We start from the raw sequence: 14,792 nt of genomic DNA, 5'->3' as shown, positions 1-14,792 counted from the left end.
CAATAGACTAGACACAGCTAAACAGAAATTAGTGAATTGTAAGGTAGATGTCAGGAAATCACCCAGAAGCAAAAACAGAAAATATTAAAGAAACTTTAAGCAACACAATGAAAAACTCCAACATATATCTCGATAAGGGTTCCAGAAATGGAAAATGGAGAAGCATTATTTTAAAAGATAATGGCTAAAAATTTTTCCCACAATTTAAGGCGTCATGAGTTTTCAGGCTGATGGTGTACACCAATAAAAAGCAGGAAAAATAAAAACAAATCCACATCTAGAGATATCGCAAAGAAACTGCAAAAGGTCAAAAACAAGGAAAAAATCTTAAAGGTAGCCCAAAAGAAAAGATAATTACTTACCTACAAAGAAATTACACCTGAACTGACTAAAGCCTTCTCATTAACAAACAAAACTTGTCAAAAGACAAGAGAATAACATTATCAATTGTCAACATAAATTCTGTATCCAGCTCAACAATCATTCAAGAGAAAAAGTGAAGTAAAGACACTTTCAGAAACACCAAGACCATGTTTACTACTAATAGGCCTTTAGTGAAAGAACTACTTAAGAACATTCTTTATAAAGAAGAAAACTAAACCTAAAAGGAAGAAATGGGGTGAATAAAGAATGGTGAGCAAAGAAAACTGAAAACATGTTGATGAGTAAATATTCACTATTTCACAAACTTAAGGTGGTTTCAACAAGACAAAACCAAAGCATAAATAACTAACATGGAAGAGGGGATGAGGGTTCAAAAGTAAGCCATTCTAAAATCTCTGTCTTATTTGGGAGGATAGGAATAATAAGTAAGCTTTGACTTAGTTAAATGCGCATGTTAAAATTCTAAGGGTAACCAAATTTCTGTCTTCCATCCTGGAATAAGAAAGCTGGAAGGAACGGAGCTGCCCGCCCTTACAATAAAAAAGAGCTGTACTAATTTCAAATTCATGACTTTCTTGAAAGCCATCAGAGAACAACCAACTGGCTCAAAATCTTCAGAGAGGAAGGGCCTGCAAGGAGAGAGGAGACAACCTTGTGCTCACCTAGGGTAGACTGCAAGTGGCCACTGACAAGAGTTCAGCTAGAATAAAAAGCAAATCGATATTGCTTGCTGAAGCCCGATGTGGCTTGCTGAAGGAACAGTGTGAAACCAATGGAGGTCACAGAAATTGGGGAGACCCCAGCCTTCTGCAGGATCTTCCTTCACCAACGCCACCAAGCACTCACAGAAAGAGCCCTGAGGAGTGCCCACTGTGATGCAGACTTGAGGGAAGGGAACTGCAGCAGTGTCTCAGGAGCAAGATGTACACCCAGATCCTTCCCTCCCACGTCCACTAGGGAAGAAAAACCTTTATCTGTGAAAGAAAGGCCAATAAGTGCTTCTACCCTTAAAGCACTGGTGAAAACTCACTACAGCCGGAGGAAGGGGTGGGCACCCTACTCTTGGGAGAGGGGCAGGACTCCACACTGAGCCCACAACAATAGCTAGGGTAGGGGCATGACCTTGGGACGTTGATGCAGGCCTAAGCCTGAGGTTTCATCAGAACAAAAGACCACACCCCACCATCACTCCCCACCTCTAAGCTAACCTACTTCCAATAACAAGGAAACAGCATAATACCACTGGCAGAGGGACAGGAGGAGATCAAGAGCATGTAAGGAGACCCTAAGTCACAGTCCTGAAGGAAGACCCGACACAATAAAATAAACCAACTCCCACCCTAATCAGAGAATTTGAAGCCTGAGGTATACTGAGAGTAACCACAGCAACAACCAAACTTAAAACCAGCCCAACTCCAAACTAGATTAACTCAAATTCCTGAACCAAAGGCCTAGCACAGGGAAAGATATGCCCATTTACAGACATGAAAATTATGCACCTCAGCTCTTTCCCAGCTAGAACCATGGAGGGTGCAAGAGAGAATTAAAAAAAGGTTCCTGCTGTGCCAGAAACCCTTAAGAAAATGCAAAAGAATTTCGCAGAGCTTAAGATCAAGAGCCTGAGAAAGAAGTATGCCCAGAAGATGCTTTGAAAGGCAAGGAGGAAGCTTATCTATGAAAAAGCTAAGCACTATCCCAAGGAATACAGGCAGATGTACAGAACTGAGATTTGAATAGTGAGGATGACAAGAAAAGCCAGCAACTTCTATGTACCTGCAGAGCCCAAATTGGCATTTGTCATCAGGATCAGAGATATCAGTGGCGTGAGCCCAAAGGTCCAAAAGGTGTTGCGGCTTCTCCACCTCCGTCAGATCTTCAATGGCACCCATGTGAAGCTCAACAGGCTTCAATTAACATGCTGAGAATTGTGGAACCATATATTGCATGGGGGTATCCAAACCTGAAGTCAGTAAATGAATTGATCTACAAGCATGGTTATGGCAAAATCAACAAGTGAATTGCCCTGACAGATAACGTGTTGATTGCTGGATCTCTTTGTAAATATGGCATTATCTGCATGGAGGATCTGATTCACGAGATCTATACTGTTGGAAAACGTTTCAAAGAAGCAAACAACTTCCCGTGGCCCTTCAAACTGTCTTCTCCATGAGGCGGAACGAAGAAGAAGACCACCCATTAGAATGTAGAGATGCTGGCAACAGGGAAGATCAGATCAACAGGCTTATTAGAAGGATAAACTAAGGTATCTACCATGATTATTTTTGTAATCTGGTCAGTTTTTAAACAGTGACTGCTTTCAAAGTGAAAAAAAATTTTTGCACCTCAGTTTCTACTGTTCTACAAAATAAGTCAGTGTTACAATAAAAAAAAATCACAAGGCATAACAAAAAGCAGAGAAAAAACAACACTCAGAAAAGACAAAGAACATGTCAGAACTAGACGCAGAATCAGATGTTGGAAATATCTAGAATCAAAGTTAAAATACTATGAGTAACATGTTTCGAGCTCTAACCCAAAAGGGGAACATGAAAAATCAGATTGGTAACTCAGCAGAGAGATGGAAACTATAAGAAAGAATACAATGAAAGTGCTAAAAATTAAAAATACAGTTAAGAAAAATGAAGAATGCCTTCAATGGGCTCTTCAGTAGACTCAACTCAGTCAGGGAAAGAATCAGTGAACTTGAAGATGTCAGTAGAAATTACCCTGACCGAAAACACTGAGAAAAAAGAGTGAAAAACAGAACAAAACAAAACAGGACATTCAAGAGGTGTGGGACAATATCAAAGGTTCTAACATACTGGTAACTGGAATCACAGAAATAGAAGAGAGAATGGGACAAAAGAAATATTTGGAGAGATAATGGCTGAAAATATTCCAAAGTTAATATAAGACATCTAACACAAATTCCAGATGATCAGAGAATAGGGAGATAAAAACAAACAAAAAAAACAAACAAAAATGATTATCACCGCTGAGCACCAACACCACTTGAGACTGAATTCCATAAGCTCTGCCCCCACCAAACACCTCTGTCAACATGATCACCAGGTCATCAATTCAACTACACATGATGGCCACCTCACAATGCTCACTTCTATATACAAGTCTCACTCTGTGTAAATGACTGGTCAAACCTAGGTCACAAGCCTGTATCCTAGCTGTAAAAGAGACTGGGGATGAGTTTTCTGGGAAAGTGGGACCTATAATATGAGAAATTACCAAAATGTAGAGAGGATACTTAAAAGTCTACTACAGCATCTAAAAATAAAATAAATAATTTTTTTAAAAGCCCTCCATCTAACTAACCAACTGTTAGTGTACGGTAGATTCTTTGGTGAAATCATTGCATCCTAGAGAGCCTTTCTGTAAGACACATATTTTACCTCAATGTGGTAACACATTTAAAACTAGCTTCCCAATCTGAGGGACCTAAGCAGTGATGGGGGTTGGGGGTGAAGCCACATAATAAATAAGCAAACATCTTCACAGAATGTTGGTTTTGTTTAATGTTAAGTAAAGTACAATGCAGATATATACAAACACACATATGCACACACACACAAGAGCTTATTATGGAACAGAACTCAGCACTTCTATGAATTCATGCAACAAATCATGAAAAAATTCAAAGAAATATCATTCTTATATTTATAAACTTTGGCTTCCCCTTCATCTACCACACTGTAAATGTTGACAGAAGTTTGAGGAGTCTCACAGAGGGAGCCATTAGCACCTAGTTATACATCAACACGGATCCAATTATAACACAACTATGTCCGAGACCAGTGACTAGACCTACAGGACAAGCACGTCTATAGGACAAGCAGAGAGGAAGATCCACTAGACAGGTAACTGACAGAGAAGAGAAACCACTAAACAAGGAAAAAGGCATTGACAGGAGGAGATGGGGTCAGGAAAAAAGGCACCTTTCATAAGAGAAATATTTACTGAGCATTTCCTCTGTGCCAGGCAATGCACTAGATGCTCAGGCGACAACAGGCAACACTCAATGCCTCCAGGGAGCTTACAGTAGAAAACTGATACCATCTGCTTATCCATTTTACCAAAGGCCCACCCCTATTTAAACTCCTGGCTTTATTTCCTATGTATACTCTCAGGTAAAAGTGAAAATGAACAGAAAAAAGCCAAATGGCCATAAAGAAAGAAAACCAAGGTCCTGGGATGTCGCTGGGGTCAAAGCATCAAAGCAAGGCATGCAATATATAAATCCACGTCATTTCTTGCTATTCACCCAGCTTTATATGCTTTTAGATCCGTGTGTTTGAATACACCTTCTACCAGAAAACCCCTTCCCTCCACCTGACATTCTGGGCCTCCTTTAAGACTCTTCACAAATGCTCAGGAATCATTACTTTCCCCAGTCCCCTTAGGTCTGCGTTAAGTGCACCTCTTCTGGCCTACAGTACCAGCACCCTGTGTTTCCATCTAAATGTACATATCATCCTGTTCTTTAGTCATTGCTTTTGGCCTCTTCTGCTGGAATACAAACTCCATAAAAGGGCACAACACCACAGCTTGGCTTTGTATCTCCACCACCTACCATCACAGTGACACCAAGATACCCAAATCATCACCTCATCATAAAGTTAGTCAAAGAAAGACAAGTATGGCCTTCCTTTACCAACCCTGCACAGAGGGACAAGACTGGAAAGCACAACTCCAAATCAAGGGCAGTCACTGTGGATGGTAGAGAAACCACTAGCACAAAAACATCAAACTCTAAAATGAGGCAACTCTTTAAAAATAAATGTCCTGGGCTGGATAGGAAGTGAAAATAGTAACGACACAAAACCACTGTAAATTCTTCAAGTTACCAGCACAAGGAAAAAAAAAAAAATCAACAAGGAAAGAATACAGAGCAGGTATAAAATGGTTCAGAAAAGCCTCAGAACTCAAGGCCAAAGTGAGCTAAGTTAGAGACTGCATCAAAATGTAGATTTCAAAGGAAATATTTGAAGAAGGAGGTGATGCTGTGGTTATTCTTTGTATACATGGAGGGGAAGTGCACAATGGCATTCTATACTGACACAAACTAACCACTTTACACCAAGGAAGCCCTGAATGAATGCTTGTTCAGTCATCAAAGCAAGAAAAACTTAGCGTGGCTGAAGATTTCCAAAAATGAACTGAGCATGTAGGGATACATACTGTAGAAGGAGAAAGAAACAAATCAGGATATATAAAGTAAAACCTGTGGAGCACTTTTATATACATAAGCTCACTTGAAAGTAAGAAGCTCAACAGAGACTAGTTTAATATAAAAGATGGTAAAACCACAGAATGTGAACCAGATTTGAAAATGGTACTCCTGCTAAAGATTAGTGATTCTAAACATTATTAACAAAATTCTCTAAAAACACTGTACGTGCTCAAATGAGATTTCATAAAATATGAAATAGCATAAATGCTGACAAATATTAAACTAGACATAAGACACTGTATTTAGGGAAAGAAAAGAATAAAGCAAATTTAATATTGATATTTAATGAAATGTTTCATTAAAACCTTGAGCAGATTAAAGATGTCTGGGGGAAAAAAAAACCAGTGAAGAGTTTTAAGTTTAAATATGGAAGAGAGCTAAAACTGTTAGAAAAAAATTTTAACTCAGTTATAAATAGAAATGACATTCCTATATAAGGTTAACAGACTGGTGAAGGATAAAAGAAGGAGCCTTTAGAAAACTGAAGGTAATTTCTATAAAAACAATGAAAAGAGTAACACAAATGACAATCAACCAAGAAGGCAGTTGCAAAATTTTTAATGAGATGAGGAAAGAATATTTTACCTTGCAGGGATTATGACCTTTTTGGTAAATCATCAAGGTTCCATTGAGCTAAAACTCTTGTTTTTTGCGGCATTTCATTTCATGTCACATTTCTGCTTAAAACCTTCAATAGCTTCCCAGAAGACTTAGGACAAGTTCAAAAACCCAGCAGATGGCCTACTAAGCCTTTTCAAGACCTGGCCCCTGCCTACTTCTGCGTCATCACCTGCTTCTCTACTTTCCAGCCATTTCGGATTTCTTTCAGTTCTTTAAAAGGTTCGGTTTTTCAAAAGCCTCTATTTCTCTCAACTTGCCTGAGGGCATTTGCACTTTCTGCCACGAAAACTTATTTCCCCAACTAAACCATGCCCTTCTCATCCTTCAGGTCCCACTTAATGTTACCTCCTCAGTGTGCCCTTCCTACCTGCTCCCCACATGGCAGATCCCCCTACCCTGTTAGCGCCTGGTACTTCTCCTCTGCCTCCATTTCAAGCCTATAAATTCTTTGAGGGCCTACTTCCCTTTGATGTATCACTCTATCCAGCCTCTATCACAGTTTGGTACACCGTAGACACTCAATAAGTATTTGCTAAATGAAGGACAGATTCTCAGGATATAGGACAGGTTACTTTAAAAAGAAATAACAAATTATGAAACACCAATTTGCACAAAATTAGTTTTTGTTCTACCTCAACTATTTTCAATTACTAACAATTAAAATAAAACTTTTTCTTTTCGTTTGCAATGCTAATCTTAAATTTTAGTGGTAATATTACCAGTAATAATTACTAGCGATTAAAGTTAAAACATCCACCATTGGCTCACAAACCAGGGTGGAGTTTGTGGATAAATTCTAGGATGTGTCACATCTGAACCAGCTTTCGTAATCTCTGAAAGATTCTATTCATCAGGAAACTAGTTTCTACTACTCTTGGCCAATATCAGGGTAATTGGGCAAATCCAAGTCAGTAAGTTGTTCTTCAGCTGTTACTTATCACCATTTTTTATCTGCCACATCTTCCTCACGCGCGCGCGCGCGCGCGCGCGCGCGTGTGTGTGTGTGCTTAATCTGATTATCATAATATGATCTTACACTGCCAAGAACCTAATCTTTAGGCATAGTACCAAATCTAAAACTGAGATCTAACACTGCAACTTACCTAAAATAATTTAAAGCAGTCTTAAAAACAAACAAGCAAAAAACATAATGTATTCATCCATATGTTTTGTTAACTAACTTCCAGAAACCAAAGTTGTTACTTTCCCTCTAAATCAAAGTCAGAAAGCTCTTCATTTGTTGCTATTTGATATTAGGCCTTTCTCTTAACAAAGAACACAAAGTAACAACAGAATCACATAGCCATAGCAATTAAACAGGTTTTTTTTCAAAGTAAAATTATTTCAAGCCAGTTATGATTGAATTTACAGTAAACTATTATTATCAGAGCAGTGCTGTGTCCTTTCTGTTTGTTATTAAAAATCCAGACACAGGCTTCCCTGGTCATGCAGTGGTTAAGAATCCGCCTGCCGATGCAGAGGACAGGGGTTCGAGCCCTGGTCTGGGAAGATCCCACATGCCGTGGAGCAACTAAGCCCATGCGCCACAACTACTGAGCCTGCGCTCTAGAGCCCGTGAGCCACAACTACTGAGCCCGTGTGCCACAACTACTGAAGCCCACACGTTTAGAGCCTGTGCTCCACAACAAGAGAAGCCACCGCAATAAGAAGCCGGCGCACCACAACGAAGAGTAGCCCCCGCTCGCATCAACTACAGAAAGCCCGCGCGCAGCAAGGAAAACCCAACACAGCCAAAAATAAATAAATAAATAAATTTATTTTTTAAAAAAATCCAGACACAACCTACCACACAAGGAGGTATTGATTTACCTGCCTGGCACTTGTAAGTGTCACTTTCCATAGAGAAATGTTCATCTAAAAGCAATGAAAGTTTGTTTCCAAAACACTTTACTTCCAACCAAACAACTGCATTCCTCTATTATGTGTACCCAAAAAATAACATCCCCAAGCTATCCTATCAGCAGTGTCCATCTACACATGCAGAACAGGGAGCAAAGAGCACCTGGGAACCAAACGGGTGGAATTCATCCCATCCTGTACAACTCGTTCCCAAGGGAGTTTTAACTCCCCTGCCTACCCTTCAGGGTAACTAAAAAAAACGATGCAGGCAGGGAAAAGCAGCTACAGTACCTTGCAGGTTAAACTATTTCTAAATCTCCCAACAATCCAGTCTGAAGTACTGCAAAAAGTAGACAATGCGTTTGCATACCTGAATTTAATGAAGCCTGCTCTCTGGCATGCACGGTAGGCATGGATCTCTCAAGGGGGATTAGAGCTCAAACAATAAAATGCACAATGTTATTGGCTTAAAATCAAGAAAACCAATTATTTTGCCCTTGGTCTTAAATCCTAAAGGAATTTTTTCTTGCCCAATAATTATATTACTTTTACCTTGATTTCTTATTTCTGCTTTTCCAACATATCACTAAGAGCACTGTATTTTATTTGCTAGTTTAAAAAAGATCAAAACAGAATCAAATCAAAACCACAAAGACAAGGTAATGGATGGCAGTTGCAGTACTGTCCTTTATATTCTGCTACATATTATGTTTAGGCAAAAACTTTTGAATATACAAAAAGTGCTAAGAAATTGTAATACATGTAAGAAGGTATTTTAAAAAGACATATCTTTTAAGATCTACATGATTTCGTTTACAAGTGTCTAATGATAAAAGGATCTAGGTGGAAGCAAGTAAATAAGGTTAAAAAAATGCGTGTTGGCCAGTGAGATCTTTTTGGGATGATGGAAATGTTCTAAAATTGGATTGTAGTGATGGTTACACAACTCCATAAATCAACAAAAAAAAAAAAAATCAATGAATGGTACGGTTAAAACATGAATTTTATGGTATGTAAAGTATACCTCAATAAAACTGTTAAAAATGCATATTCAAAACCCATACTTGGTAAAGAAATCCACAGCACTTCTGTATAGCTCCCATCTTGGTAGAACAACTGTCCTGCTTTGGCTGAGGTGATTTCCAGCCCTGAGGTTCTACAATATTCATCACTCCTTTCTAACTTTAATAACTGGCAAAAGTGATTCTCACCAATTACAGAATAAGATGTTAAGTCCTTTTCCTCCCTAACATGGACCTCTGGGGGTTCCTTTGGGCTAAGCAACTGTAGCTCTCTTAAGGATGGGTCTTGTTTAAAAACACACACACCCATAAGAGGCTATAAGTAACAGAAAATTCTACTTGCAAGTAGAAAAATTTTGTCAGACTGCAACTCCTACATAGTGTTAAGCAACATCAATAACATATCTCTGTAGACGTCACCTCCAAATTTTATTTTACTGAAGTCATTACAATTACAAAAGAGATACCCATCTGCAGATTGTAATGGCTGCCATTTTACTTCAAGAGTGCATCTAAACCACAAAATTGAATTCAAGGAATATCTTCACAGCCTTTATTAGTGTAGCAAATTTAATCAAAGTCAGTCAAAAGTTAAAATGGAACATGAAGAAACATGAAATACCAAGTGGTTAATTAGAAACAGCTACCTCATTTGAGTGTAAATAATTATGTACAACCTTCATTTATGAAGAAACAGAACTAATGACCCTCTTAGAAAAGTCTGAACTTGCAGTTGTCCTACCCATCAGTGCTGATGGATCTGAGTCCAGCCTCCCATGTGACTAAAGGTCAGGCAGCCTTGCCAATGTAGCCTATGAACTCCAGGAGGCATATTTATACCTCCAGTAACCACCCCAGGAGTGATGTACAGTAGGAGCTCAAAACATGTTTGGGAAATCAGATTTCTAAAGAGAAGCAGAAAGCATAGTTTTGAAGAGCACATGTTCAAGTCATACCGGTTTCAATGGAAGTTTTGCCTCAGCTACTGACTAGCTAGGTAATCTGGGTAAAATATTTTCTCTCCCTCAGCCCATTTGGTCAAGTGTATACGGGAAATAAGAAAAACATCTGCCTCACAGGAATGTTGTGAGAACACACATACACACATATATTCATGCAAATAAATTATTTGCCGTAGTACCTGGTATTCAGTAAGGCTGAATAAATAGAATATTAGAATTTAATTATTATAGAGAAGACTGCCCAAAAGAGACCACACCCAAAACTTGACCCTAATGAGAACTATCTCAAACACAAATGTTTCTAAGAGCTTAATTCAAGATGCTGACAATCAATTCCAAAGACTTGAATGGGTTAAGTCCTTTTAACCTAATAAATAATTTTCTGTTAATTCCCAAATCTGAATTGTCTAAATGTTAGCAGGCTCTTTAGGTGGAAGGTCCTCACTCACAGCTTTCATTTCCCACTGACAGAATTGTACCCAAGTTCATATCACACAGTATTAAGAAGTAACTGTACAAACTTGAATGAGAAATGAGGCCAGATCTTTGAATAATCCAGTCTTCCAAGCACTGCTCTATATAAAGGAAACATTCTAGAAACTATCAAGAATTTAAATCCAAACACTAAAGTAAGTGATGCATCGCCAACAAAAGAGTTCTAATGTTGAATTTAAGATAGAAAGTAAATTGGAAAACCCTCCCAAACAGAAAGTTTAAATATAGTCTTTCAATTACATTATTTTCTCAAGTTGAAATATGTGACCCAACTGACTTCATCATCAGATGATAAGAACCTTTGAGGTTCGACCTCTGTCTCTATCAAGAAATTCAATGTTGCCAAAAATTAAAACTTTAGAAACTAAAATTATCAAATTCTGAGTAAACAGTCTTTTCTACTTAAAAAGTGACTTAATACTTCAAATTCTGCTATTCTTGTACCAAAATTAAGCGTTACCTAAAGGATTCCCCTCACATTTTGGATCTAAGTATGTGGATTCGTTTGTTCTTAAATGCCTTCTGTTATTACTTGACATCAATTTATTACATGAAAAAGTCATATCCCCACACTAACAGCCAAAAATGAAGTACTATGTTAACATACCCTCTAACATGTATTAGAAATAAAGGAGATAACCACCAAAGTTATCAAAATAAAAAGGGGAGAAAAAAGGTGAACTTTTAACAGACACACTGAAGAAGGCTTCTTTTCTCTGCTCACCTCCTTACAAATTCCACAGCCATATTCTCAGATATACTGGAATTTTCTACCATAAATTAACTTGAAACATAAATCAAAATGAAAAGTTGAATTTCTGCAACAGAAGCCACTGTCATTTCCAACAATGCAACTATTGTTGAAAGCGTCTCTCACAGATTCTTAGACACAGTGGTGAAGCAAGGCTGGGGGGTGGGTGCGGGCGGCGGTGGGAAGGCATACTTGACGAAATGTCTCCACCTCTGTATTTCGTTTTGTAACAATACCGCACCTTCAAAGCAGAAATACCAAGTAAAATCTGGTTGTTATTAAATGAGACTGCCTTAACTCCATGCAGCACATTTGGAACAGAATACATCTGATTCGCAATCAGTCAACCTTCTATTACTCATCTATGCGAGATGGCCCTGCAATTTCCCTCAATGGGAGCCTTTTCTTTTAAAACCCCAGGGAATACTGTCGATACCACACTCTGATTTAAATGACTCCAAGAAAATTACAATGAAAATAATGGCACATTTAGCCCAGGGAACTTGCATAAGTAGAAAATCAAAAACCTGAGATAAAGGGGTAAAAAATCCCTACCACAAACCCCTAAATCATGAATAAACTATAAATCTGAGCAGGAAAAAAAAAAGGAATCCTCTCTGGAGAAACAATGCTTATTTCTAATTTTTAAAAAATATTTATTTATTTGGCTGCGCCGGGTCTTAGTTGTGGCTCGGGGGATCTTTCGTTACAGCATGTGGGATCTAGTACCCTGACAAGGGATCGAACCCGGGCCCCCTGCATTGGGAGCACAGAGTCTTACCCACTGGACCGCCAGGGAAGTCCCTCTAATTATTTTTTTGATATACCAAATCTTGTTTTTAAAAAAATTAGGCTCAGAAAACTTGCTAAATAAGCAAAATTAGAATACTAAACTGTTTTCTATATATACATATATATCAAATTAATCCTTGCATTGATTAGGTTAAAAGGCAAGACAATTCAAAGGGATTTGACAGTTGAAGACCCTCCAACCCCTCTGAAATGGTAGATTATTTAACACTCTTGTAATGATTAACTTTATTTAGCATGCCTCTTTTGGAGCTCTATTATTTAATACAGTCAAACTGAATTTTTTTTATCCTAATTAGGTTTCCTTGTACTTGTGAAATGCTCAGCATACACTGTGCTGGCAGCTTTAGTTCTTCTACAGCTTCTCTCTTCTGGCTCCGTCCCCCACTCGCCCACCCCCCACCCTTAGAAAAAAGATTTCCTTCCCAAATGTTCTCTTCTCTGCATTTGTCAACAGAAACACCCACTGGTGGTGTCAAACTGGTAATACTGCTGCAGGCTTCCTTACTCCCGTTCCAGTGTCAACGCCAAAAATGCTCAAACCTAAAATAGTACTCTTAATAAAGAAATTAAAAGGATTGCTAAGGTACTCAACTATCATGTTGTCGAAAACAGGCACACCTTTTTAAAAAATGTATTATTAATGATCGTAACTGGGTTGTTAAATGTAAGATTATACTACCCCCCCTTCAACTCTTCACATTTTATGAATAAAATATTTTAAAACACTTAAAGAAATTAAAAACAAATTTACACCTAAATGTCATTCACAAATAATTCCGAATAGCCTCGGTAAAGATGCCTTCTTTTGTAACCCTACAGCAAGAAAGGAACAACCTGGAAATGTTCCAGCAGATGTTACCTAAAGCAATAATTCTATTCTATACATATTTATGTCTCCTGTTTCGGTCAAATGCTCCCGGACAAATTAATTTGTGTAATCCTTTACATTAACTACATAAACCATTACATCCAAACAAACCTAATTCAGATGCACGGAAAGAAATTATTCCGTGTCTGCAATACTTTCTAAAATCAGCTTAAATTTCAGTCAATTAAAATAGATTGTGTTAACAGAACACTGATCTGCAACTACTTAAATATCACAGCATCCGTCTAATCTCACTGTGGAGATACTAAGGTCAGGCTTTTCTTTTTCAGGCATCTGTGCTTTAACACTCAAGTGAAGCGAAAAACAAAACCCTCAAAGAAGATCTGCCTTTACACTGAAATATGTTCAGGTTATTTTTTCCCCCAACGTGGGCACAGAACGTCTCAATGCGAGAAGAACCTGTTCTTTCTGGGAAATGGTTCCAAACCCCAGGATTTAATTTCTATGAGGGTCCAAAGGGTACGAAGGTCTGGGAAGGGGCCAATTTCTGCTTCTCCCCACTATGCTAGTCTTGAACTTCATAACGACGCCTGAAACTTGTTCGGGGGAAGCTGGAGGAACCGCGGGGCAGGCGGAGGGTCGCTCGCCCACCCTCGCAGACGACCAAGGTCAGCAGGGCCGGGGCCGCAGCTCGCAGTCCCCGGCGGGTCCCGGACTCCCACGGAACTCGGGCGGGGGGCTCCGGCGCGCAGGCTCCTCCTCAGCGCCGGCGGGAAGGGGCTTCCCTCGCCGCAAGCCCTGGGGAGCTCGGGCCGCGGGGCCGGCGGGGCGGGGATGCAGCAGACCCGCCGCTGAGGGGAGCCCCACGGGGCGGCCTCGACCCGCCGCCCCTCCTCACACCCTCCCGTCTCTCTACACCCCAAAATACATCCCCAGCTCCTCGCCGGGGAAGCCCCTCCAGCGGCGCAATGGGGCGCTGAGGAGGAGCCACTCCAGATTGGGGTGCCCTCGCCGCGTCGCCCCATTCTGGGGGGACCCGCGCCATCTCCCCGTCTCACGTCTGCCCGGGGGGACCGGGTGGGTCCCCTCTCTCAGGAGAAGCTGGGTGGGCGCGGGGCCGAATGAGGACAAGTAGGCTTGGCGGGCGGGTGGCGGCGCGTCTACTCACCCCGCCGAGATCCCCACCTCCTGCCAGGGTCCCACAGCTCCCGAGGCCGCCGTCGCCGCTTTACCTTCCCCAGCGGCGGCGACAACTAATCGAAACCTTCCACCCCGCCCTCTCTCTCAGGAGAACGCGCAGCCTAAGCTGCTAACTGCCCCGCCCCAACCCTCCCGTTTGGACCAATGGGGAAGCGCCTCAGGCTCCTCCAGGTCCCGCCTTCGCCCCGCCCACTTCTGATAGGAACCAATAAGGAGAGAGCGCTCGTCCGCGGGCTCGGGCTCGCGCGCCCCGCCCGCGCCGCTCGTGCACTGGTCCCCGAAGCAGAAGACAGCTGGTTCCCTGTATAAGCTCGTCTGCGCGCGTACGCGCGCGCCATGCCTCCTCGCGCGCCAGGTTTGGTTGCCCCGCCAGGCCCTAGCAACCTGGGCTGGGCGGCTGGGAGGGGCGGGGCCCGAGCCTTGAGCTTTCGAAGGGAGGGGGGATGGGGGGGAAGATCGTGACTGGGAAAGGGGCGGCTGCAGGGGTTGGGGGCCGAGGAGGCCCGGGAATCCGCCTGTCACAGCGGAAAAAAAGGGGGAATCCTGCCTGCAGCGCAGCTATCCTGGCCTCTTCCTCCCTAGGGACACGTGCGGGCGCGGGTGGGGGATC

General features: G+C 41.0%; 1 protein-coding gene and 1 pseudogene across 2 annotated transcripts in view; one reads left to right on the top strand and one right to left on the bottom strand.

Annotated features, from left to right (window-relative positions):
• The window catches only part of CDKL5 (cyclin dependent kinase like 5), a 185,763-nt gene extending 171,534 nt beyond the window's left edge, over positions 1-14,229 (bottom strand). For both annotated transcript variants that reach the window (XM_068533949.1, XM_068533950.1), the window contains exon 1: positions 14,151-14,229. The gene's annotated coding sequence lies outside the window, so the exon portion shown is untranslated. The remainder of the gene's footprint in view (positions 1-14,150) is intronic.
• LOC137757036 (large ribosomal subunit protein uL30 pseudogene) lies at positions 1,908-2,646 on the top strand (annotated as a pseudogene).
• Positions 14,230-14,792: the final 563 nt, after the last annotated feature.

The sequence above is a fragment of the Eschrichtius robustus genome, chromosome X, assembly GCF_028021215.1.
Source record: "Eschrichtius robustus isolate mEscRob2 chromosome X, mEscRob2.pri, whole genome shotgun sequence".
Classification (NCBI taxonomy): Eukaryota; Metazoa; Chordata; class Mammalia; order Artiodactyla; family Eschrichtiidae; genus Eschrichtius; species Eschrichtius robustus.
Note: the sequence above shows the minus strand (reverse complement) of the source record. Positions and strands in the feature narration are given on the sequence as shown.